The sequence below is a fragment of the Neoarius graeffei genome, chromosome 1 (genome assembly GCF_027579695.1).
Source record: "Neoarius graeffei isolate fNeoGra1 chromosome 1, fNeoGra1.pri, whole genome shotgun sequence".
Lineage (NCBI taxonomy): Eukaryota > Metazoa > Chordata > Actinopteri > Siluriformes > Ariidae > Neoarius > Neoarius graeffei.
This window is the reverse complement of record NC_083569.1, coordinates 26,151,152-26,176,880: the sequence shown is the minus strand read 5'-3', so window position 1 is coordinate 26,176,880 and position 25,729 is coordinate 26,151,152. Positions and strand designations below refer to the sequence as shown.

At 40.9% G+C, this 25,729-nt stretch overlaps 4 non-coding genes and 1 pseudogene across 4 annotated transcripts; 3 read left to right on the top strand and 2 right to left on the bottom strand.

The window, feature by feature from the left end:
• Nucleotides 1-528: 528 nt before the first annotated feature.
• On the bottom strand, nt 529-618 carry trnar-ucu (transfer RNA arginine (anticodon UCU)). The gene is given in 2 exon segments: nt 529-564; nt 582-618. It is a non-coding gene; the product is annotated as a tRNA-Arg (tRNA).
• A 12,722-nt stretch (nt 619-13,340) lies between these two features.
• LOC132896137 (U5 spliceosomal RNA) lies at nt 13,341-13,454 on the top strand. The gene has a single exon (XR_009655944.1). It is a non-coding gene; the product is annotated as a U5 spliceosomal RNA (small nuclear RNA).
• A 145-nt stretch (nt 13,455-13,599) lies between these two features.
• On the top strand, nt 13,600-13,773 carry LOC132898876 (U2 spliceosomal RNA; annotated as a pseudogene).
• A 4,822-nt stretch (nt 13,774-18,595) lies between these two features.
• On the bottom strand, nt 18,596-18,668 carry trnaf-gaa (transfer RNA phenylalanine (anticodon GAA)). The gene has a single exon. It is a non-coding gene; the product is annotated as a tRNA-Phe (tRNA).
• Nucleotides 18,669-23,830: 5,162 nt separating this feature from the next.
• Nucleotides 23,831-23,903, top strand: trnat-agu (transfer RNA threonine (anticodon AGU)). Its single transcript has one exon. It is a non-coding gene; the product is annotated as a tRNA-Thr (tRNA).
• The last annotated feature ends 1,826 nt before the right edge of the window (nt 23,904-25,729 follow it).

Here is a 25,729-nt window from a genome sequence, read left to right as displayed (position 1 = left end):
ATCATCTTGGCATGGCTTTTCATCTCATGCTCTTCCACAATTATGGGCAGCATACTGCTTGCCTGTACTTCTTGATTGTAGAGGTGCATTTTTGTCAGCAATTGAAAGAAACCTTCAAGAGAGTCTCGAGAGCAAAGACCTGTGGCAGGACCTGAATCGGCAAGCCTTTAAATGCAACAAGCCTTCTCTGTGAGCAACTGAAATCAACATTCAGTAGAGTCTTGCATCAGGCGCTGCTGGGTTTTCTCCCACATGGAGAATGCAAGTGTTGGCTTTGGAGGTGTAAGCACAAATTATGGCAGGAGTGAATGTCATGAGTATTGTGAGGAACTGGAATTTCAGGTACAGCTTCCTTTTGCCCAAATTCATAGGAAGAGGTGGAACATGGTGATATTTCTGTTTGACTGGGGTCAAGAAAGAATTGCATCTCAGAAGGAAAAGAAGGAATGGCCATATCCAAAGGATTTCACCTCAGGTTGACGATTTAATTTGGAAGAAGCTTCCCTGCAGAGCGTATGCAAAAGGAAATGACTCTGGTGGGACTTGAACCCACAACCTTTGAATGGCTTCTTTGATGACCCTAGAAGTCCAACACGCTATCCTTTGCGCCACAGAGCCCATTTTGTCTTGCCTTTGTGGTGTTTCCTCTCAGATTCTTTCATATTCCTGGCTGGCCTCACGTTTCCTATTCTGTTCCAGGGACAAGTCCTTTTCTCATCATAACAGTTGAAATGAACATGCAGTAAAGCTCAAAACCAATTAACTCTAGGAGGATCTCAACGCACCAGCGCAAGGCCTGCAATTCAACATCCATTGTGCCACCATGCCATCTTTGCTCATTTTTCAGCTCAGAAAGTAAGATGGGCACGGAAGGAATCAGTCTTCTGGGTAGTCCCAGAAAGAGTTATTTTGTTCAAAAAGTAAAGAAAAAAATTCTTTTTTTTGCCTTGTCTGACTCTTTCTTGTTTTCTCCATGTTTAACAAGCAACTGGACTGTTAGTCTGCAGTAATTCTTTTTCATGAGACAGATCACACAATATCTCCTACCTTCTGCTTTCTTTCTTTTTATTTACTTACTGGCTTATTTATTTCTCTGCCTGTTTGCAATGGCTAAGAAAGCTGTAAAGATGCAAGAGATTGGCCCAGGCCACCTTACCCTAGACCAGCTTTTTGGACTTCCAATAGTGTTTTCACCAACATCACCAAAGCATGAAAGTTCTAGATGTGTACCATATTGGAGGTTTTGATTCCGGTAAACAAACAGTGCTTTTATTTCACCCAAGAAACCCCCCCCCACACAATTTTTGTAATGGAATTGGTTAATGAAATCAACTTATTTTTGCAGGCTTTGCTCTGGTAGAGCTGTACATTTTTGGTAGTCAAACATTAGGAATATCAAGCTTTTTGCATGGACCCCCCAACACACACACACACAAAAGCCCCTTTCACCGTAAATTTTTATTTATACGACTTTGATCTATAGCTCTCAAAGGCTTCGGCCTTAAAACCAGTTACCGCTGTGACGTCACGAACTCAGGGCGAGCTAGCTCAACAGGGCAGCTTGAATGGCAACTTTGTGGTCAATTTTAATTCTCAAAAAGAGGTTTTTTTTAATTCCCATTTTTGCAGTATACAAGAGTCAAGGATGGATATATTATCCACTCAGAAATTTATTTAAAAATAAAGGTTCTGCATATCTTCTTTAAACATGGTAGAGGATATATATATTTTTTAAAATTAATATGAAGACCTCGAGGGCAGTACGGTGGTGTAGTGGTTAGCACTGCCACCTCACAGCAAGAAGATCTGGGTTCGAGGCCGGTGAGGGCCTTTCTGTGTGGAGTTTGCATGGTGTCCATGTGGGTGTGCTCTGGTTTCCCCCACAGTCCAAAGACATGCAGGCTAGATTAACTGATGACTCTAAATTGAGTGTGAATGGTTGTCTGTGTCTATGTGTCAGCCCTGTGATGACCTGGCGACTTGTCCAGGGTGTACCCTGCCTTTTGCCTGAAGTCAGCTGGGATAGGCTCCAGCTTGCCTGCGACCCTGTAGAACAGGATAAAACAGCTAGAGATAATGAGATGAGATATAGATTTAGGCACTGCCTAAAAGCGGAACTCCCATCTGTTTCTGGGTTGTAGAATTTTCTTATGTCATAGCCAGTCTCTTTTGTTTTATTTCTTTACTGGCCAGCACTGGTGGTGTGTGACTGGTAATTACTAACACTGGCCACTAGGTGGTGTGTATGACTGGTAATTACTAACACTGACCACTAGGCGGTGTGTATGACTGAGGGGGTGTCAGTATATGGCAGTAATTTGGTGTTGAAAACAATCCACTAGCGACAGCTGGGTTCCATGGTTTAATGGCTAGCACTCTGAGTTCAAATCTCAGTGGAACCACTGAAGTCTTTGTTTGAGGCTTCTGAACGAACATGCACAGACTGTCTCAACTGCATGCTCATTTTGGTCAAGCAAGCTGTCACGTCCCAAACTCTCTGAGTCCAATCTCAAACTCCAATCTCTCCAATGTCACAGCCAATCGCTATGCTTCTGTCCAATCTCACAAGCCAATCGCTATGCTGCTTTCCAATCTCACATTGGATTGCGTTGCTAGCTTCTGCCTGCGTACCTAGCAACGGAAAGTGCAGATGATTTGGCTGGTTTGCAAGATGACAAGAAAGTTTTTCCCTGTAAAATGCAAGCATTGGAGCAGTTGGTGTTGTGGAGAATGTGGGCATCAATCCCACTACCTCTTACATGCAAAGCAAGGGCTCTACCACTTGAGCTAATTCCCCTGCTCTGTTTCAGGGTTTGTCCAACTAACAACCGCAAGGCCCCCAAACTGCCCTTCCTGGCCTGCTCGTTGCTCTCTGGAACCATGCCTGAGTTTCCATTGGTTGTTTGTTTATTTTCAAGTGGGCGACTGCCCGGGTGGCATGGTGGTGTAGTGGTTAGCGCTGTCGCCTCACAGCAAGAAGGTCCGGGTTCGAGCCCCGTGGCTGGCGAGGGCCTTTCTGTGCGGAGTTTGCATGTTCTCCCCGTGTCCACGTGGGTTTCCTCCGGGTGCTCCGGTTTCCCCCACAGTCCAAAGACATGCAGGTTAGGTTAACTGGTGACTCTAAATTGACCGTAGGTGTGAATGTGAGTGTGAATGGTTGTCTGTGTCTATGTGTCAGCCCTGTGATGACCTGGCAACTTGTCCAGGGTGTACTCTGCCTTTCGCCCGTAGTCAGCTGGGATAGGCTCCAGTTTGCCTGCGACCCTGTAGAACAGGATAAAGTGGCTAGAGATAAAGAGATGAGATGAGGGCGACTGCCCAGAAGTGGACTTTTGTTCTGGGGGAGTGTATTCTGACTCCCATTTGCATGAATACTAGTCAGTGAGCTTCAAGGGTTTTGCCACTAAAACAACTCAATCTCCTCACATGGAGTCCCTGGCATGCTTCTCACACTTTTGGGACATGCCTCAGGAAGCATTTGTTGCTTCATTGTTCAATGAGAGCAGTTGGGTGGAAGGTGGTGAAAAGTGCCTTTTCAGGACAGCAGCTTGCTTTTCACCAGCAGCTTTAAGAATACAAGCAGGTAAGCATCATATTTTCAGTTTGTAAAAGCTGTCTCAGCTGACTTTGCACTCGAGCGAGAGTTAGAATTTCATAGTGGATGGTGGGAATATGACAAGCCTGTTGAAAAATGTGAGTTGGAGATACTGAGGTCAGTGGGCAATTCAAGAAATAAAGCCAAGCAAACTGAAAGGAATCTGTGATAGCTAACCTTCGGAGCTCATCAGAGGAGCATATCAGCAGAAAAGTAGCGTGCAGTTAGTTGATTCAGTCATTGTTGCAAACAGTGCCAAGGTTGTGGGTTTAATCCAAATAGTGGCTGTTTTCATAGATGTGCTGCTTTGAATGTGGTGAAAGAAATTTGATCGAATTCACATATTAGCAATAGTTATTTACATCTCATCAATCTACACTATTATTTGCATTACTTGTTTACATCTCACACCATCAATTCACATAGTAACAATAGTTCTTTACATCTCACACCATAAATCTACATCAATCAAATCAATTTTTTGCTAAACTTACATGTCACAACATCAAACCACATATCAGCAATAGCCAGTCATTACAATTTAATTTACAACTTTCCAAATAAGACTTAGATCAAGTTTCTCCTGCCTTTCCTGTCTCTGTCTACATGCTCCCGGGGAGACTCCCAGAGTGTCCAGGAGACTAGGGATGTCTGAATCATTTAATTTTGTTATTTAGTCTAGTCTTAGTACCCCACAGCAACCTCATAACTTTGGCCGACCAAAGCAACATTGGATTGGGGGTCGAGCGCGCGAGCCAATGGAAAAGTCCAGGCTTCCAGTTCTCACTATCACGAGGGAGGTTTGCTAACGTTCCATGCACAAAGATAGGTTAGCAGGCATCCATTAAATTAGCTAACTCAATTTTCTGATATTTACCTAAAAGCTAAAAACACAGAAAACAGCTACAACTTAGTAAATGAAGATAAAATATGACAGGACTACAGACAAAAAGATCTTAACTTCAGCAAATGGAGCCGTGAATTTTTCGACTGGCATCCTGTCTGTCAGTGTTAGCTAACGCTACTTATGTCATCTGCTGCACTAGTATATTTTGCCTGAGAAAGTTTCTCATCTAAAGATAAAATAAACAAAAGAACCATGACTTACCTCTGTCTACTTTGCTAAGGCATCGTGTTTAGCAGATAGTTACAACTTCGTATGACACAAATCCTCATAAAATATAAAGTATGACGGACTGATAGAAAACAGTGGCGCCAATTTCTCGAGCTGAAGTCCATTAACGTTAACATTAAACGTATGATGATGCTGTGTGATGTCACGCATTCTCGCAGTGCATGCGCATTCAATGATAATTCCAATGAAACTGTTTTTTTTTTTTTTAATTGATGGGTGTAATTCACTTTAGCTTGTTTTTTTGTTGTCTAAATCATTATTGATGAACTCTCATATTGATGGTGTTTTTAGAATAGATGAAAATGAATAAAAGTATTATATTATAATAAACACTGAAGCAGAGGGAGCTCAGCTCCTGCTGGCTGTACTGCCGAGGCGAGGAGGCGGAGCTGAGCTCCGGAGGGCTCTGGCCCAATTTAATCTCTGGTCACGGGTGCAACGCCGCCTCCCCGTCAATCGTTGTGATCTAATAATGGCGGACAAGCTTTTAGTGATTTTTGGAACAGAATTCAGATACAAAAAAGCATTTTTCAAACCAATTTTTTATTTATTCGCCAACTTTACAGTGTAATTGAGCACAGCACACACAGAAAACTGGGGGTTTTCTGACGTAACTTTCATTAGACTAGCACATTCGGAACGATGCAGCCGAGTGAAATCCACCTACCCGTCAGTCGCTGCGATCTAATAATGGCAGACAAGCTTTTAGTCATTTTTGGAACAGAATTCAGATGCAAAGAAGCATTTTTTATTTATTTGCCAACTTTACGGTGTATTTGGCACATCACACACAGAAAACCAGGTATTTTCTGATGCACATTTCATGAAACAAACACTTTCAGAACGATGCGGCCAAGCAAAATCCGTGTAGCCAGAAGTCCAGGTCGACCACTTAAGGTAAAATCTGGGCTCGTCCAGGATTTGAACCAGGGACTTTTCACACCATAAGCGAGAATCATGCCCCTCGACCAAAAAAAAAAAAAAAGCCTCTTTCTCCGTGGCTATAGGCTCCAAGTCATCCTCAAACAAAAAAACAAAGATTGAGGATGAATTTGAAGAGCTATCGTATCTTTTTCAAAAGACTCAGTATCAAGTACACACGTCACCATAGAGAATAGTATTACAGTCCGTGTGGAAACAAAAGAAAGTACTAGCACAAATAACTTCACGCGTGCAGTGCTGCCGACCTGTAAATCATTGCGATCTAATAATGGCGGACAAGCTTTTAGTGATTTTTGGAAAAGAATTCAGATGCAAAATAGCATTTGTCAAACCAATTATTTATTTATTTATTTATTTATTTATTATGATCCATTTACAGGATGAGTAGTGAGCAGATGTTGAGGTGAGGAAGTGTCATAAAGTGACAAGTGCTTTATTACTTTACAATACTACAGATGAATTTTAGTAACAGACTGAGTTATTTGGAGATAGGGGAGAGAGAGAGAATTCAGCATCCTGACAGCATGGTATATAAAGCTGTTCGCCAGTCTGGTGGAGCTAGCTTGGAGGCTCTGGTACCTTTTTCCAGAAGGCAGGGAACTGAAGAAGGTGTGTGAAGGGTTAGTAGGTCTATGTTTTGGTTGTACATGGCTGCCTGCATCACTGTCCCAGTCTGTAATGTCAAAACAGTTTTGAAGTGCAGAAGTAGCACCTCTGGCTGCACACGTATCTCTTTCAGAACTGATTTGGTCACTTTCACCCTTGGCCTGTATGCTGGCTTTAGCATAACTGTGATGTGGTCAGAGAGTCCGAGGTGGGGGAGGGGGGCAGCCTTGTATGCTCCTTTGTTGTTAGTGAAAACAAGGTCCAGTGTATTATTTCCTCTTGTCGGGAAATCAACATGTTTGTGTAGCTTGGGTAAAACAGACTTTGGATTGGCATAGTTAAAATCCCCAGCAAGAATAAGAAATCTATCTGGGTGGGCTGGCTCTTGCTCACTGATAGCTTGGTACAGTTCACTTAGTGCTGCCTCTCTGTTGCTGTTATTAGTGCTGGGTGGAATGTATACAGTTACTAAAAAAAAAGCTGTAAATTCTATCAACAGGTAAAAAGTTCAGCACTTCATGATCATAAACTCCACCAGAGCTGAACAGTGTTTAGAAACCACTATCATATCCTGACACTGAGCATTGCTTGGTCTTACCTCCCACTCCCCAGGCTCCGTCAGCAATGTGGCACATTAGCCAGTCTAGCTGTATGGCGGAGTCCGGGATGATGTTATTTAGCCATGTTTCTGTGAAAATACAAACACATTTTCTCGTGTCGCACTGGGTGGCTCTCAGAAGGTGTACATGGTCCATCTTATTGTCTATGGAATGAACATTGGCGAAGATGATGGATGGTACTGCCGGTCTATTCGGATGAGCCGCTAGCCTAGCCCGTGTCCCTCTGCACTTTCCCCTTTCCTGCTTCCTCTCACAATGCCTGCAGTGCCCCCTTTCCTGATAGGAAACAGTACTTGAAGTCAGCGATGTTATGATCTGGCAGAGTCGGCTGAGGCTCTCGAGATTTTGTTCTTGTGCTGCTTGTCAAGCTGTGTTCACTTGTTCTGCCAATATTCAACAGAAACTGGTGACTGTACTTGTGTCTTAACGTATACAGACATGTAGACATAGATGAAGAAACATTTCAAAATACAACCCTGATTCCAAAAAAGTTGGGGAAAAGTACAAATTGTAAATACAAACAGAATGTAATAATTTACAAATCTCAAAAACTGATATTGTATTCACAATAAAACATAACATATCAAATGTAAAAAGTGAGACATTTTATGCCAAATATTGGCTCATTTGAAATTTCATGACAGCAACATCACATCACATCACATCATCTCTAGCCGCTTTATCCTTCTACAGGGTCGCAGGCAAGCTGGAGCCTATCCCAGCTGACTACGGGCGAAAGGCGGGGTACACCCTGGACAAGTCGCCAGGTCATCACAGGGCTGACACATAGACACAGACAACCATTCACACTCACATTCACACCTATGGTCAATTTAGAGTCACCAGTTAACCTAACCTGCATGTCTTTGGACTGTGGGGGAAACCGGAGCACCCGGAGGAAACCCACGCGGACACGGGGAGAACATGCAAACTCCACACAGAAAGGCCCTCGCCGGCCCCGGGGCTCGAACCCAGGACCTTCTTGCTGTGAGGCGACAGCGCTAACCACTACACCACCGTGCCGCCCGCATGACAGCAACACATCTCAAAAAAGTTGGGACAGGGGCAATAAGAGGCTAGAAAAGTTAAAGGTACAAAAAAGAAACAGCTGGAGGACCAAACTGCAACTCATTAAGTCAATGGGCAATAGGTCATTAACATGACTGGGTATAGAAAGAGCATCTTGGAGTGGCAGCGACTCTCAGAAGTAACTGAGACGTAGTAAAAACGTTGCTGGTAGTCCAGAATTTTACGTAGTAACTACGTAAAAACACTACGTTGTAAGTATGTAGTTACTACGTAAAATTGTTACCTGGTATATCAGAGAAAAACTGAAATAATCTCCATAAAAATAATTATAGTAGTAAAAGAGCCGTTTAAAAATGATCAAAGACTGAACTGGAAAAAGAAAATAAAAGAATAAGAGTGAAGGGGAGCGCTATAAAGATATGTAAGGAATGCGGGTAAAGTTGAGAAAATAAGAGGAAGTAATGAAAGGGGGGAAAAATCAAGAAATCACACACATCACATCACATTATCTCTAGCCGCTTTATCCTTCTACAGGGTCGCAGGCAAGCTGGAGCCTATCCCAGCTGACTACGGGCGAAAGGCGGGGTACACCCTGGACAAGTCGCCAGGTCATCACAGGGCTGACACATAGACACAGACAACCATTCACACTCACATTCACACCTATGGTCAATTTAGAGTCACCAGTTAACCTAACCTGCATGTCTTTGGACTGTGGGGGAAACCGGAGCACCCGGAGGAAACCCACGCGGACACGGGGAGAACATGCAAACTCCACACAGAAAGGCCCTCGCCGGCCCCGGGGCTCGAACCCAGGACCTTCTTGCTGTGAGGCGACAGCGCTAACCACTACACCACCGTGCCGCCCGCATGACAGCAACACATCTCAAAAAAGTTGGGACAGGGGCAATAAGAGGCTAGAAAAGTTAAAGGTACAAAAAAGAAACAGCTGGAGGACCAAACTGCAACTCATTAGGTCAATGGGCAATAGGTCATTAACATGACTGGGTATAGAAAGAGCATCTTGGAGTGGCAGCGACTCTCAGAAGTAACTGAGACGTAGTAAAAACGTTGCTGGTAGTCCAGAATTTTACGTAGTAACTACGTAAAAACACTACGTTGTAAGTATGTAGTTACTACGTAAAATTGTTACCTGGTATATCAGAGAAAAACTGAAATAATCTCCATAAAAATAATTATAGTAGTAAAAGAGCCGTTTAAAAATGATCAAAGACTGAACTGGAAAAAGAAAATAAAAGAATAAGAGTGAAGGGGAGCGCTATAAAGATATGTAAGGAATGCGGGTAAAGTTGAGAAAATAAGAGGAAGTAATGAAAGGGGGGAAAAATCAAGAAATACTTTAGCCAAATACACGCGATGTGCGTGGGTATGTGCGCGATGTGCGTGGTAATATGGCGGCCAGATGACTTCACTCATCTGTACAGCGCGGATTGGACAATGAGCTCTCCAGATATGTTACATCAAGCAAAAAGGCTTTCACCGGCCAATCAAGTAGCACTTTCCGCCTGCCTAAGTCTTGAATATTAATGAAGTCCCCGCCCACCCCGCGTGTTTTTAAATGTTTATGTTTAAATCGTCGCTGTGTTATTTTTCAACAACCTTCATTCGTGAAACCGGAGAAATCAGGATCAGACCAGCGACTCGGACACAGAGATTATTCCTGAAACACTTCTGGATTTATTCCTGCAACACATCTGGATTTATTCCTGTCTTCAATGGTGCGCTTCAGGAGAAAAGCCCCTCAGGCCGGATGGAGCGGACTGACCGAGCCCTGCAACAGTGAGTTACCGAGTTTCCCCTTCAACAACAAGCGCTTTAAACACCGCCTTATTACAGAAAAGGGTCAACAATAGCAGTGAACAGCGGAAACGCTCTCAGGAATAGAGTTCACAGCGTTCAGAGGGTTTTTTGCTCAAAGTGACCTGTTCCGTATTGTTGGGCGAATCGGTTTATATCCATGATAATGAGCCTAAAGTTAGCGGCTAGTCAGAAAAGTCGGATCCGGTTGCTCAGCTAATTAGCTGTTAGCATTAGCACATTACTGTGTGAGTATTAAAGCTACAACGGATACAAACACTGCAGGTAATCTAATGAGTGTTAAAAACAGACAGATGCGCTCAAAATGTCATTAAATGTGTTGAAGTACAAACAGCAAACGAGCAGAAAAGAAAAATAAAGTGTTGATGTTTTCATAAATGTTAATGTGGGCAGAAATGAATCATTCGGCTAAAGTTTTAAGGGAAAAGTATTTCTCTAACTTAATGTTAGTGTGTTTGTTGGAAAACTCTGATAGTTTACTTTAAGTTTATTAAAAGTGAAATAGTTACTCTGAGGAGGAATATTAGCGAAGCTAAGGTTAGCTAGCCGGCTAATTACCATAGTTACCATCGTAACAGTTAGCATAGTTAGCATAGCTAATGTGACTAAATTATTGTTTTTCAGTGTTCAGGATTTTATTTGTGTTTTTATTGGGCTGTGAAACAGTGAATAGACCCTCTGGGAAATAATAACCGAGTTAAAACAGATAAAATGTTTTCAATAAGATGAAATGTGTCGGAGTTTATGACTGTATTGAGTTGTTGATTGGTGCGGTTCAGAAAAGTGCTGTAGAACTAATAGGAAAGAAAACTGTGTGTCAGTGAGCAGAAATGAGATGATAAACAGTGGGACAACAAGCGAAAGAAAGCATTTAGTCATATTTTTAGAAATATCCACAATGTGATAACGGAGTGTTTAAATGCTTTAATTGAGGGGATGGTGGTATTGATTCGGGTTTAAAATCACACAGGCCGTTGGTGAAAAGTGAAGGGAATGTTTATTACAGATTCTCTGTACAGAATTGTCTTTGCACATCTTGATGTATTTCTCACAGAAGGAAAGAAAAAAAAAGATAAAATTCCTGAATTGTTCGTGTGTCGGAGTTTGCAGGAGCATCACTTGTGTAAATGTGTTTGGTGTAAAGGATGATTCGAATGAGGATTTCCTGCTGTACAAAACAGACTGTTCTAAAAAGAGAGGTTTCTGATTCATTAGACGAGACGTGCAGATGTGTCTAACTTTTCTTTTCTCCATCTCTTTAGACACAGAAAGGACGTTTCCTGTCCTCATGCTCGACGACAGCACAGAGGAGTGTGACGACCAGGATGAAGACCACAGGCCTGATCAGTGGGAGAAAGAGGATGGTGACGAGTGTGGGGTGATTTTGAGGACCCCGTCCCCTTTATGGACCCCGATGAACACCCCATCCCCCTTACGCAACCAGTCCCCTTTTAGGTCTCTGTCCCCCTTATGGAACCTGTCCCCTTTGGGGAAACGGACCCCAACTCCTTTGCGGGAACCGATCCCCTCATGTCACCCATCTCCTTTATGTGACCTGACCCCCTCACATGACCCGACACCCCCATATCACCTGCCCCCTTTATGGACCCCGACACTCTCGCATGACCCCTCCCCTTTATGGGCCCTGACCCCCTCATGTCACCCACCCCCTTTATTGGCCCCATCCCCCTCATGTCATCCGCCCCCTTTATTGGCCCCATCCCCCTCATGTCACCTGCCCCCTTTATTGGCCCCATCCCCCTCATGTCACCCGCCCCCTTTATTGGCCCCATTCCCCTCATGTCACCCACCTCCTTTATGGGCCCCATCTGCCTCATGTCACCTGCCTCCTTTATGGGCCCCATCTGTCTCATGTCAACTACCTCCTTCATGGGCCCCGACCCCCTCATGTCACCTGCCCCCTTTGAGGACCCCAAACGCCGATATTTTGAAACCTGTAGGCTACCAGGTGATGATTGTCCAGTGTCCAGGGATAAGGAGGAGGTGGGATGAGACTGACTGCAGTGAAGCCCCTCCTCGTAAAAGGCAGAATTTGGACCCTCATTAAGATTCTGAGGAGGCTTCGTCAGGAGACCCATCCCAATCCCAAATATTGAGCGAGCTGTAACCCTCGACACTACACTTTTATTTATTTATTTATTTATTTATTTAATTAAATGGAAATATTAATTTATTAAAAACAAGAATGTATTTAAATATTGTATAAATAATAAATTAATAGTAATTTTAGAATAAAGCAGTTGTGGCATTTATTTTTACAAATCAGTCTGTAGGTTTATATATTATAGTGTTAAAAATCCAGGTGTTTAACAGTAGGATGTTATTATGTCACTCTTTAGTATGATCAATATTTATAAATTAATAGTCATCAACTTTATACATGGTAATGGTAAAGTATAGTATATTTTATGTATTCTTTATGTAAATATGTACATATGTCTATCAAATTTTTAAGATTAATAGGTTTAAGATATATAATAAAGTATAAATATTAGTCTAATAATATCTTATAAATGTATAGATTAGCATATGATTTTTTACTTTTAAATAATCAATAAATAAAAATAAAATGGTTATTTAAAATTAACAATTTATTACAACAACAATAATTTAATAAAATAATCATTTTTGAATAAAGCGGTTTTAGCAATTATTTAAAAATATCAGTCTGTAGATTTATATTCAGCAGATGCTGCTAGAAAGTCTGGAGTCCAGTGTAAGAGCCTGCTACCCAGAGAAACTGCAGTTAATTGACAGCCTGGAACCATACGAAACGGGAGAGGAACATGAAGACAATGCATTGCTGCCCGCTGTAACATACCCAGACATCAACTACATGATTTTTTCGCGAAGTCCACACACTGCTGAGGATCTGAAGTGTTTCAAGGGACTAGAAGCCTATAACCAGATGTGCTGTGGCTGGGTCAGGGAATGAAAAGCACGGAAATTTGGTGACAAATGTCTGGTGAAAGCAAAGGTGTGTACTGTGTACATTAGATGTACAGCGATATACTGTAGGTCATGAGTGCACATCCCCTGTGGGCCGACCTCAGCTGACAGCAGATGGCTGATTGTGATTTTTAACTTTAGCTTCCTCTCAAGAGAACATACAGAAGCACCATCACGGCTAGACAGGAGAAATATAATTTTGTGCTTAATTTTAAGACATAGATCAAAACTTAAAAAAAACTCATACCTGATACAAAGTGAACTGAACACACTCTTATGTTGTGCGGATTTTTGTCAGTCAGATCCTGGTTTAGTTTGGCAAGCCAGAGATGACGACGCGCCTCTGACAATTTTCTGGTTTCCTCCCCCTGAGTTTAGATTATTTTAGGTAATCGGTAGAAGTGCAGATGTTTCTCATGATCTGAGCGATTGTGGCAACCCAAAACTGTGCAGTAATTCACCATTATTTGGTTTGTTTATCGAAAAATTCACAAAGATTGCTTTGCTGTTGTGTCCAATGCCTCCAATATGGCCGACTTCTGGTTTGATGATGTCATGTGAAAACACTCTAGACGGTGTCACTAACCTGATCCAGTGTTAAGTGTAGCTCAGGTTTCTCTTCATTGACACATAAATCTTTTCCTTTTACTAAAGATTTCCGGGGAGAGGAATGTTAATGAGTTCAGCTTATTTTTGTAGGCTTTGCTCTGGTAGAGCTGGACATTATTGGTGGTCAAACGTTAGAAATATCAAACTTTCTGCATGGAAACACTCCCCTACACACACGCACGCCCCCAAGATGATGCCTCTCTTCAAAAGGATCCAGCTGTGTTTACCTTTCTGGATTTTAATATGTGGAAGTGGTGTATTTAAAGCCATTGACTTGATTATAGTATCCGTTCTTATCAATTTATTATTGGATATGTTTTTTATATGAGTGTTTTATTAAACAGATTCTTAGAGCAGGGAGTTGTAATTAAGGCTTGCTCCATGCATCAACCTGGTTTTGCAGTATCTCCAGAAATAGTGCCCTTATTCAAAAAATGAAGAAAAAAAATCTTTCTTTAATAGTGGAACTCCATTGGTGTAGAGTGTGGATACATAAAGAAACCCACTTGTCACTTGAGTTGTTTTCTGATGGCTTTGGTCCTTTGTGTGCCTTCCACCACAGGAAACCCAACAACGAGTGAAGTCAGGACAGTACAGTAGAGAGTAACTTGTCGCTGTTGTCGCCCGATGTTTTGTACAACATAAGGAAACAGTATAGTAACTATAACGGTAAAGAAATAAAATAAAAGAGGCTGGCTATGATATAAGAAAATTCTACAACCCAGAGACAGATGGGAGCTCCACTTTTAGGCAGTGCCTCAGTCTATATATTAATGCTGAAAACTATTCCTATGCCATTCTTGAGGTGTCAAGGCATTTAAAAACAAAAAGTGAGGCCATGATTCTGCCTATCTCCTTTAAGGACCTTGCTCAAGGGCACTTCAGCCTGAGACCAGCCCATGTTAACCTAACTACATGTCTTTGAACTGTGGGGTTAACCAGAACACCGAGAGGAAATCCCACACTGACACAGGGAGAACATGCAAACTCCATACAGAAAGGCCAGAACCCAGAACCTTCTTGCTGTGAAGCTACAGTGCTAACCAAGTTAATAAATTTTTAAAGCCTCCCCATCAGGGAATCTAACCCCAGTCTTCTGCGTGATAGGCAGAGATACTGTCCACTATACTAACGAGTATGACACAATAACACTCATTTATACATCTGACATAGAAACCAGCACAAATCAAAAGTAGAAATCCCCGTATGACAGGGTTCACATGTGATTCATGAAACGTTTGTATCTTGCCAATCACAGCGTAAGAATGATTGGGCATTGATAAATGTGGTGGGTGAAAACCATTGTCATTGAAATATCACAATCCTAAATATTATCGGTTTAGAGGCCTTGCTCCTTGACTTTACGACATGGAGAGGCGTATTATGGTCAAAAAGAGAAACTTATCTGCCCTCAGAATAGAAGCTTTAACATCACAAATCCAATGGAATAAATTATTTCTATTTGGCAGCCTGAACAGTAGCATCACAGGAAGGTAGGAAAATGTGGTATGGAAAGCACTTACTGCTGTGGTCAACAGCGTTCCTGTCAATAACCAAACTCCAGCTGATGGTTTCATATTTAATTTATAGGCCTACAGCCATGATATGTATAGCTGAGATACTGTATATAATAGTAGTCTATGATAATAGCTTCCATCATAAATATTTACATGTCGGAAAAGAAAAAAATGTTCAGGTCTCAAAAAAGTCACGAAAAATTAAACAGTTGGAAAGTTTAGTTATTTTCTCATTTTAATGGTACAGGTGGGCAGTGCAGTGATGTAGTGGTTAGTACTGTTGCCTCACAGCAAGAAGGTCCTGGGTTCGAACCTAGTGGCCGACGAAGGCCTTTATACGTGGAGTTTGTGTGCTGTGTCTGCTCTGGTTTCCCCCAAAGGCATGCAGGTTAGGCTAATTGGTGGCTCTAAATTGACTGTACGTGTGAATGTTGTCTGTGTCAGCCCTGGGATGACCTGGTGACTTGTGCAGGGTGTACCCTGCCTCTTACCCCTAGTCAGCTGGGATAGGCTCCAGCTTGCCTGTGACACAGAACAGGATAAGCAGATAATGGATAGATAGATGGATGTTACAGGTTAATCAAAGTCAGGCACCAGTGGTGTTCAGCCTTTGGCTAGACAAACTGGCCTGAAGCCACCCCACAGAGCCAGGAAATGGTGAGCTGTGTGAGAGAGAAGGAGATGAAAGTGACTGAATAACTACTTATCACTCTCCATAAAATAAAAAACAAACCCTCTCATGCAGGCGGCACGGTCGTGTAGTGGTTAGTACTGTTGCCTCACAGCAAGAAGGTCTGCGTTCGATCCCCGTGGCCGGTGAGAGCTTTTCTGTGCGGAGTTTGCATGTTCTCCCCATGTCCGCATGGGTTTCCTCCGGGTGCTCCGGTTTCCCCCACAGTCCAAAGACATGCAGGTTAGGTTAACTGGTGACTCTAAATTGACTGTAGGTGTGAATGGTTGTCTGTGTGTCAGCCCTGTGATGACCTGGCGACTTGTCCAGGGTGTACCCCACCTTTTGCCCGTAGTCAGCTGGGATAGGCTCCAGCTTGCCTGCGACCCTGTAGAACAGGATAAAGCGGCTAGAGATAATGAGATGAAACCCTCTCATGCCTTATGGATGTGCAGAAGTCTTTTAACACATATTTGTATCTGAAGAATCAAGGCTGAAGGATCTTATTGAGCTGTTGCAGAAAGGACGTCCACTAATTTCCCTGCTGTACATGATGGTTTGTCCAACTAACAACCGCAAGCCCCCCAACCTGCCCTTCCTGACCTGTTTGTTGCTTTCTGGAACCATGCCTGAGTTTCCATTGGTTGTTTGTTTATTTTCAAGTGAGCGACTGCCCCGAAGCGGACTTTTATTCTGGGGGAGTGTATTCTGACTCCCATTTGCATGAATACCAGGTGGTACCAATATCAGCAATAGTGAAGAAAAGCAACAAGAGGGGTGATATTGTTATCCTGAGTGTTTAGTTCAGACCTCGAGCTTCAGAAATAACATGAAGCTCACAAGTAGCTCCACCCACTTCACGTACATTTATTCATATTCATGACAGCTTCATTGCATACTACAAACTTATTTTCCATGAATAATAAAATATAATCCTAAGAAGCCATGGATTTACATATTTCTTTGACTCAATTTTCCTCTTAGGTTAAGTTACATTTATTTTCTTTCAATCTCAGATTCTTCTTGGAACCATTTTCTTGAGATCTTGACATAATGAAACTTTTCATTATGAGATCGCACCATCATTTGCGATCATATCATTCTGTGTAATATTCAGCACAAAGGAATTAATGGTTTAAATCAAAAGAGTTGACTGTCTACATACCACATTCATCATATTTTACATAAATAATAAATAAGGGACTGTTACATCTCTGGACGTATTTCTCTCTCTCTCTCTCTCGATACCAGATAATTGAATGCTGTGAATGTTTGGAAACTGTGGATATAACTGACATTTATTTTGGAATGCTACTCCTGGATTTCATAGACATTTCTCTTCATGAAATGTAAATATCTTTTGTTCTGTGTTGAATGAGAGTGTCGTCCCCCCCCCCCCCGTTTGCCAAGACGCAGGAGAACAATTTTTAAAAGCCAAAAACCTTTTTGGGAGCAGTTGGCTCACTCAAGGCCATCCCATATTAACCTAACCACATGTCTTTGAACTATGGGGGAAACCAGAGCACACCCACACCAGGAGAACATGCAAACTCCACGCAGAAAGGCCCCCACTGGCCACGAATCTAGAACCTTCTTGCTGTGAGGTAACCATGCTATCCACTTCCACGCTGTCTAAAATTAAGCCTACTCAGGTAGCTTTTTTTTTTGCCATGACCCAGATTCGAACCAGGGTTGCTGCAGCCACAACACAGAGTACTAACCACTATACGATCACAGCAAACTACTCAGAGGTAGTCACAGCTAGTATTAACTTTCAAGACCATACCACTCATATGGCCCTTTTCCACTACCCTTTTTCAGCTCGCTTCAGCTCACTTCAGCCCGACACGGCTCGCGTTTTGACTATCTAAGAACAGCACGACTCAGCTCGCTTCAGCCCTGCTCAGCCCCCAAAACTCACACCGTTTTGGAGTGGGGCTGAAGCGAGCCAAACCGAGGTGAGTGAGGCTAGGGGCGTGAGGAGACACTCCCCTGTGCACTGATTGGTGAGGAGGAGTGTCCTCACACGCCCACACACGCCCCGCGAGCACGCTGGGATCTGTAAACACCATAAACCCGGAAGAAGGAGAATTACGAATTACGAGAATTATGAAGCCTTATGCGCCTCGTCTCATCTATACGCTCTTGCCAGTATCTGTTGGCGTTGTCGGTTACAACAAGCCACAGCACCAAGACCAGCAACACTAACGACTCCATGTCCTCCATGTTTATTGTTTACTCTCCGGGTTGTGAGACTACCGCTTAAAAGGTCACTGATGTCACTGTTTGCGCCGCCTAACGACATCACCTGACGTCCACCCACTTTTGCTAACTCCACCCAATGTGTCCACCCACTTCCAGCCAGCACGGTTCAGCGCGATTGTAGTCGAAATGCAACGGCAACAGCCCCGCTCAGCCCGACTCAGCCCAACTCAGCACGGCACGGCTCAGCCCAACTCAGCCGCATTGGTAGTGGAAAAGCAGCAATAGTTTTCAAGTTCTGCTCCGGAAACAAAACCTCCCTCTCAGACTAACCTGAGAGACCAAGTCTGAAATTGTTTCCATGGAAACATGAAAAATTTAAGTTTCTCAAATTTCTTAGTATGAAAAGGCACATCTACAACACCTTGTTAATATGTATACCATGTTTCAAATCCGTATCATGAATAGTTTTGGATATAGAGCATTTCGATGTGACGTCACAGGTCACGTGACCCCCCGGTGTCCGCCATTTTGAAGGTCAAGCTAGCTAATGTCAATAACATAGTAGCTGGTATGTTACTGTAGCAATGTTTACGTTCAGTCATTTGGATGACTGTTAAAACCTTTCAGTCTCAAGTTTTTCCTTTACTGTATTTACTAGTTTACTGAGCTAGCGTGCTCAGGCAGGCTGGGAGCGAGCGCGCTAGCTTGGGCAGGCTGGGAGTGAGCGCGCTCGCTTCATTCTGCAAGTGTCCTGCTGACTTTGGGCTACAATGGATCAAAATTCTGCTTTTTTCCATCAGCTACACTTGAACGACACACCCCTTAAGTGTCAAAGACTTAGATGAACACACCCCTCAGTGCCGAAACCCAGGATTGAACCAGGGACCTTTAGATCTTCAGTCTAACGCTCTCCCTACTGAGCTATTTCGGCAAGATCATGCCACCATCTGAGCAGTCACGTCACCGATATAAACATGAGTAGTTGCTAAATCCAATCGTTAAGGTTACATGGTGTTCCTTTTGAACCAAAATCTAATGAAATATAAAGTGTTTAAAATAATAGATAGTATCATCTGGAAGCATTACATATGTAATGTGGTAATTGATTAATGAAACTCTTTTACGTTGTTGGCAATTTGTTTTATTCCAAGCATGTTTTTAATTAAATGAACAAATGTTCACATGAAAGAATGAGCAAATAATAAGCTAAATAATGAGGTAAATGTGTTCTCTGTGCTCGCTCATTTCACTGTTACCCCCCAATCATGCAGTCTTGATTATTTCACTGTTATCCACAGTGTCAAGTGGGTAATGATCTCCCTTATAAGTGCACACACGCACACAGAGGGAGAGAGAGAGAGGTTTTGATCTGTGTGTAGTGTATAAAATAGATTGTGAAATAAAAAACTGAATAAAGAATAGGGAGATTTTGATTATATGATCAAAATCTTTGTCTCTCTCACACACACACGCAATGTTAGATGTGCAGGAGAGATGGCATGAGGTCGTTGCAGTGCAGGTCGAGGACAAAGCTGCACACTGGTGTCGGCTCTACTCTCCCGTTTGCTGCCCTGTGTTTGGTCTGTCTGGGGTCCTGGAGGTGGTGATGTGGCCCATCGGTGGTTGCTGTGTCTGTATCGGGCCCCTGCCTGCTTTGCCGGGGGATGATGGGGTTTTTGCACTATGTTTTACTGTTCTTTTGTATTGTGATCATTGTGTAGGTATTGTGTAGGTTTTGTCATTGCTCTTTTCTTTCTATTGTCCCTGTTGTTCTAATTTTTGTATCCCCTTGTTTCTTATGCGGTCTGTCATTCATGTGGGAATTTTTTGTAACTTTTTTGTATGTCACATAGTTCTGTGTGTGTTCCATATGTTTTTTTTTTTTTTTTAAGTTTTGGTGTCTCCAGTATTGTTCTGCGGTGTAGAAAATGGTAATAGAAAAAAATGATAGAAATCACTGATACTGTATGAATCACATAATGATTTAATTTGCACTTTTGAAAATCTACCTATTCATTTGGTTCATTGCACATCTTGTGTTCATTGTTTGTGCACTGTTGTCTTTATTTTGTTTTGTTGTACTGTATAGCTTTTGTGTTGGTATAATAAAAAAACAGATTGTGTAAAAAAAAACTGAAAAAAGAATATAAACCCCAAATATCCAAACTCACTTTTAACAGAAGTCATCAAGGAATCACTGAACATTTTTGTGAAACAGTATTTTTCATTGAAAAACTGTCATTAAACATAAGCTGTACATTAAAAGGATGACTTACAATCCAACAATCAAGACAATGATGGAATCAGTTTTCATGCTCTCATTATGTTAAAGAAGAGTTTTGCTTATGGAGCCTCTCAGAAATGAAAGTTCGTATGAACAGAACTGGTAACTGGTGCCAATGTTCGGCTGTTACCAATGTTGCTGAAAGATTTTCTCCCATCATTTAGTCTTTGTTTGCAGAAATATTTTTACAAGCCTTGAGACATATTGAAGCATTTAAGAATAATTCACCAATAAACAGGTTATTATAAAAAGAGGAAATACTGAAAGTAAATTGCACACAAGCATGACAATTTTCTCATTTTTAAGTAAATATATAAAAGGTATAAGATTATATTATGTGTAATAGCTGTTCCTAGTTGTACTGTGTATCCAGCAGGCTAATATATATCAGAAATTCTCAATAATGACTTCATTTCACTAAAACACACCTCACTGTGTAAAATCACTGTGGATTACAAAAAGCTAACACACAAATATCATTGTAAAATTCAGACTCTGCAGGATCTTGACTTTAGAAAGTGGGATGTATATGAACTTATTGAAAACTTGTTTAGTGCTTTTAGCAAGGATATAGCAACTCACAGCAACTCTTTACAACCACGGTGAGCAGAAAAGCAGCTCAGCAATCAACAGCAGAAGACCACACTGGGTTCCACTCCTGCAGCCAAGAACAGGAATCTTCAAATCAAGAACAAGTTCCAATTACACTGGCAGGTGAGTGTATATTTTTATTGACCTCTCAAACCATCCATTTATTTATTTTTAACTGAATATATCATTGATATTATATCATCTGGAATTGTGTAACCTTAGCAGTTGATCAGCCTTCAGAATAATATAACTGTGTGAAAGTTTTTGTACAGTGCAGTTGGATTTCCTGTCACTGTGGGCTGCAGAGCACAGTAGTATAGTGCAGAGTCTGATACAGCAGCAGAGGAGATGAGCAGATCCACTTTTTTATTCTTTTCATCCACTTCAGCAGAGAGACGTGGTGGGATTGAGTCACTTTTATGTCCACTTTGGGATATAAAAAGAAGGAACTCCAGTTTAGATATTGTCTGTACCAGTGCAGGTAGTTTCCTGTATCACTTGATTTGTAGCTGCAGGACAGAGTAACATCACTGCCTTCATCTATAACTGTATGTGTGAAAAGTGGCTTTATTGAAGCTGCCATGGAGTCACCTGTCATGGAGAAGAGAGCATGCACATTCTCATTTTTCTGACCACCACACAGAAGAATAAATCACTAATTCAACATTTAATCTTTCTGCAGTGACAAAAAGTCAAAGTTAACTCACCGAGTGAAAGCCACAGACACATGAATATAACAGTGAACATGATGAATGGTCTCAGCTGAGTGAAAGTATTCTTTCTGTACTATGATATGTTCACATCATAAAGGTTCATGAAGCTCCAGCCCACAGCACCACATGACAGTGTCACCATTGTTACTGACAGATTGTTGATTCTTACTGAAGCATCCTGGCTTTACATTCAGCCTCACATGGGGAACCTGTCTTCAACTCCGACTGTCAGCAGAATTCATATAATTATGAAAAATCAGTTTTTCTAATCTGTAAAAATATAATCTAATCAATACATTATTAAATGTTTAAATTCCCTGTTATATTTGTTTTATAAGTGGTTTTGCTGTATTAGGAGATTTAGCCTGATCTGAAATTGCTGTAAATAAGTATAAATCATGACAAATAATTTAGTATGACAAGTTATTATTATTATTATTATTATTATGTGATTGATTTATTGACTTTGTAAAAATGAAGCCTGTTATTTCACTGAGGTGAGGAAAAAACCAGCTGCTGCTCTTTGTAATATTATGAAAGATGCCACCAAGCCATTAGGCCTTAAGAGGTGTGATGCATTTTGTGTGTGAAGTTTGCTGGATCGAGTGAAGGTTGCACAGAGAGAGAGAAAGAAACTGGGTGTTTTATTTATTTGTGTTTCTTATTTCCTCCTTCAATCCTCATTGGGGCCTTTGACAGACCTGAAGGGAGAAAGATTACGTCTCACGTTCTGATCTAAAAATATTGGGACCTGAGAGAAGTGGTGCTTGTGAGTTCTTGCTGCTGAGGAAGGAGAAGTTTCTTCAAAACATGTTACACTTAAGTCTCTATCATCGAGCCTTTGACACCAACAAAAATACTTCAATTAAAGCTCTAAATGATTCTTATAATGCTGTAAATATTTGTAAGTTCGTGGTTACATAGCACTAGGAAACTCGGGACAAGAACTTCATGAGATGTACATGGAAAAAGCATGAGGTTGAGAAAATTACAAGTTAAAAAGAAAAGAAGACAGAGTCATCTATATCCCCCACCCTATATACCAACTATTTCAAGATATTATTTGTCACATTTTTCAAATTCTGCTGCAGGAAACCAACCCTACCTCTTTATACTGACCTCAGCAGCCCATGGCATAAGCCCACCAGACCTTTGGTCCAGGTGAGCTAAAAATTAAAATTTCTCACATTTCTTAGTATCAAAAGGCACATAATACATTACTTAATCAACACATAAAGAAAAGAAAGAAAGCACAACTTTATTCATCACACACTTGTGAAATTTCCTCTCTGTATTTAACCCATCTGAAGCAGTGAACCCACACATGCACATACCTAGAGCAGTGGGCAGCCGTGCTAACAGTGCCTGGGGAGCAGCTGGGAGTTAGGTGCCTCACTCAAGGCCATCCCATATTAACCTAATCGCATGTCTTTGAACTGTGGGGGAAACCAGAGCACCCAGACACAGGGAGAGCATGCAAACTCCATACAGAAAGGCCCCCTCTGGCTGCAAAACCAGAACCTTCTTGCTGTGAGGCAACCATGCTAACCACTTACACCACCATGCCACCCAAAATTATGCCTACTCAAGTAGCTTTTTTTTTTCTTGCCATGACCCGGATTCGAACCGGGGTTGTTGCGGCCACAACACAGAGTACTAACCACTATACAATCATGGCGAACTACTCAGAGAGGGGCATAAGCTAACTTTCAAGACCATACCACTCATAGTTTTCAAGTTTTGCTCTGGAAACAAAACCTCAGACGAACCTGAGAGACTTAATCTGAAATTGTTTCCATGGAAACATGAAAAATTTAAATTTCTCAAATTTCTTAGTATGAAAAGGCACATCTACATCACCTTGTTAATATGTATACCAAGTTTCAAATCCGTATCATGAATAGTTTTGGATATATGCTCCGCAAACAAACATTGCTCTGAGAAACTAAGTCAAAATCTATTTTTTATGTAAAAATTTGAAAGATACTTGAGAAAGTAGCCAGACAGTCCATTGACACACTGCATTATTTAAAATGTGTGTCCTTTTTTTGTGAGGCAAATAGTAATTCTAATTATAAAATAAATTTATTGAAAGATGTGTAAAGTACTTTTATATAACAATAAATTGCTTAACAATTGTTGTAATAATAATTATAATTGTTAAGTAATACTTAATTAACAATTATAATTATTATTACAACAATTGTTAAGCAATTTATTGTTATATAAAAGTACTTTACACATATTTCAATTAATTTATTTTATAATCATGATTTATTTCTTTAATATACATGTATTTATCAAAAGTGAGGTGATGTTGGGTGCGGGAGGTTTTTGCATGACCCAATAAAAATAACTTCAAAAAAGTAATATATGAGTAAAAGTTCACCAAATGCAACATCAGGAAAGTAGAAATTTTGAAAACACTTTCACAGTCATAAGCCCAGTGCAGGGGCTTCAAGGTTCTGCTGTGGCCCCAAGCTTCAGCAGCTGCAAAAGAGTTAAGGCTCCATAGCTCAGTGATAAGAGCGCTGGTCTAGTAAACCAGGGGTTGTGAGTTCAATTCTCACTGGGGCCTGCAAGGAATGCTTTGAAGGTGGAAGGATGATCTAGGTAAAAGAGGGGATATTGAGAACACTGACACCAGAAAGTGCTGCTCATGATTTCTCATCACCTGAAGACCACTTTCTGCTGGTCAGAAGGGCCTCATATAGACAGTTTGAAGATCAGTGAGATTGCTGAGGATCTGAAGTTGTCTTTGGTGTGTAATTTCTGCAAAGCACTTTGCCCTCAAGTCTCCATCAATGCCCATTGTCAGGTGGTATTTGGAGGCTACTTTGCAAAATTTACCAAGTCTTGCTTTTGGTAATAATATACAAGTTCAGATATGAATTCATAAATCTGGGCTTGTTGTAATGTTTGTAGGCTGCTGTTTCATAGTTAATTATGCAGGGGAACTTTGCGCAGAAAAAGATCCCTGAAACCACATATAGGAAATTGGTATAAAAGTATTACATAATTAATATGCAATTATTATATCCATAATAGGTGTTATTTGTGGCACGCAACCTTTTTACTGAGGTCAAAAGCAGGGTTCATACATTAGATACCCATTTAACCCTAAAAGGGCCTAAACTACTGAGTGGGATCAGTTAGAACCTCAGAGGTGGTGTGCTGCTCAGTCTATTCAACTGACATAACTTTCTGCTTTTAGGAGTTTGTTACTCTATAGATTCTTTATCTAAAAGTATGTTTGTTTCAAGATTGATGAAAAAAAGTGTTTAACAAGGTGACTGATTTTCTGTTGGGGTCCCATAACTGTGAGATTTGTTGCAAAAAATATTTCAGCAAGTTAGTCGCTTCGCTGTGTGTCGATCTTTGCCTGTCTGTACGTTTGCATGCTTGTGTTAGATGTCTGCCATAATTAAGAATATAACTATTTCTTACAAATTGTAGATAACTAGTGAACCTGTTAGTTATAGAGTTACTGAAATGTCTGATGCTTATCTGTCCATGCACTCTCCATACAGAACAACAGACAGTCCAGCAGATACAGAGGAAACTGACATTGTCTAGTTGTGAAAGTGACATTGTTTGCTTTTGAAAATAGTTCAGTGGCTGTTCTGGTCATAATATGTGTTACCAATAACTGCTTTTATCTTCGTGTTTTGTGTTTGAATCCTTAGGCAAAGTGTTATTTCTTGATGTAGTTTGGACATAAAAAAAATAAAAAATAAAAACTGCGAGCAGCTTAGTAATAAATGTATCACAGAAATTTCTAAAATGAGAGATTGTGAGCTGAGTTCTGGAATGTAGATAAGCTATAAATATTCTCAAGTTCTGTAGCAATAGTGTAAAATATTTCTGGCTTTTTTATGTTCTCTATGTACTTAAATGTCTCATTTTAATCTTAACTTGATAATATCATGTAAATATATGATTTCTATTCATATAAAGTTAGTAAATGGGTAATTAAAAAAAAATACAGATGTTATAATGGACTTAAGTGATACGGATATATGGTTGGGTTTTATTTTTTACATTTTTACATGCGATATTTAGCATTTCCTTTTTTTGGTGAAAATGGTGATTGCTGACATTACAACAAGTAAAAATAATTTGTTTGGGATGTAAATAAAGGGTTAATACTGAGAAACCAGACTTGGCAAATTTTGTAAAGTAGGTTACATATGCTCCCTGACTATAAAGTTTCTTCAAAACATGTTACACTCAAGTCTCTATCAGTGAGCCTTTGACATCATAAACAAAGGACTTCAATTAAAACTCTAAAGGATTCTTATCATGCTGCAAATATTTGTAAGTTCCTGGTTACACAATTCCGACCCCGTCCACATGTAGCCGGGTATCTGCTAAATCGAAGATATTTTTCTATGTTTTGGCCTG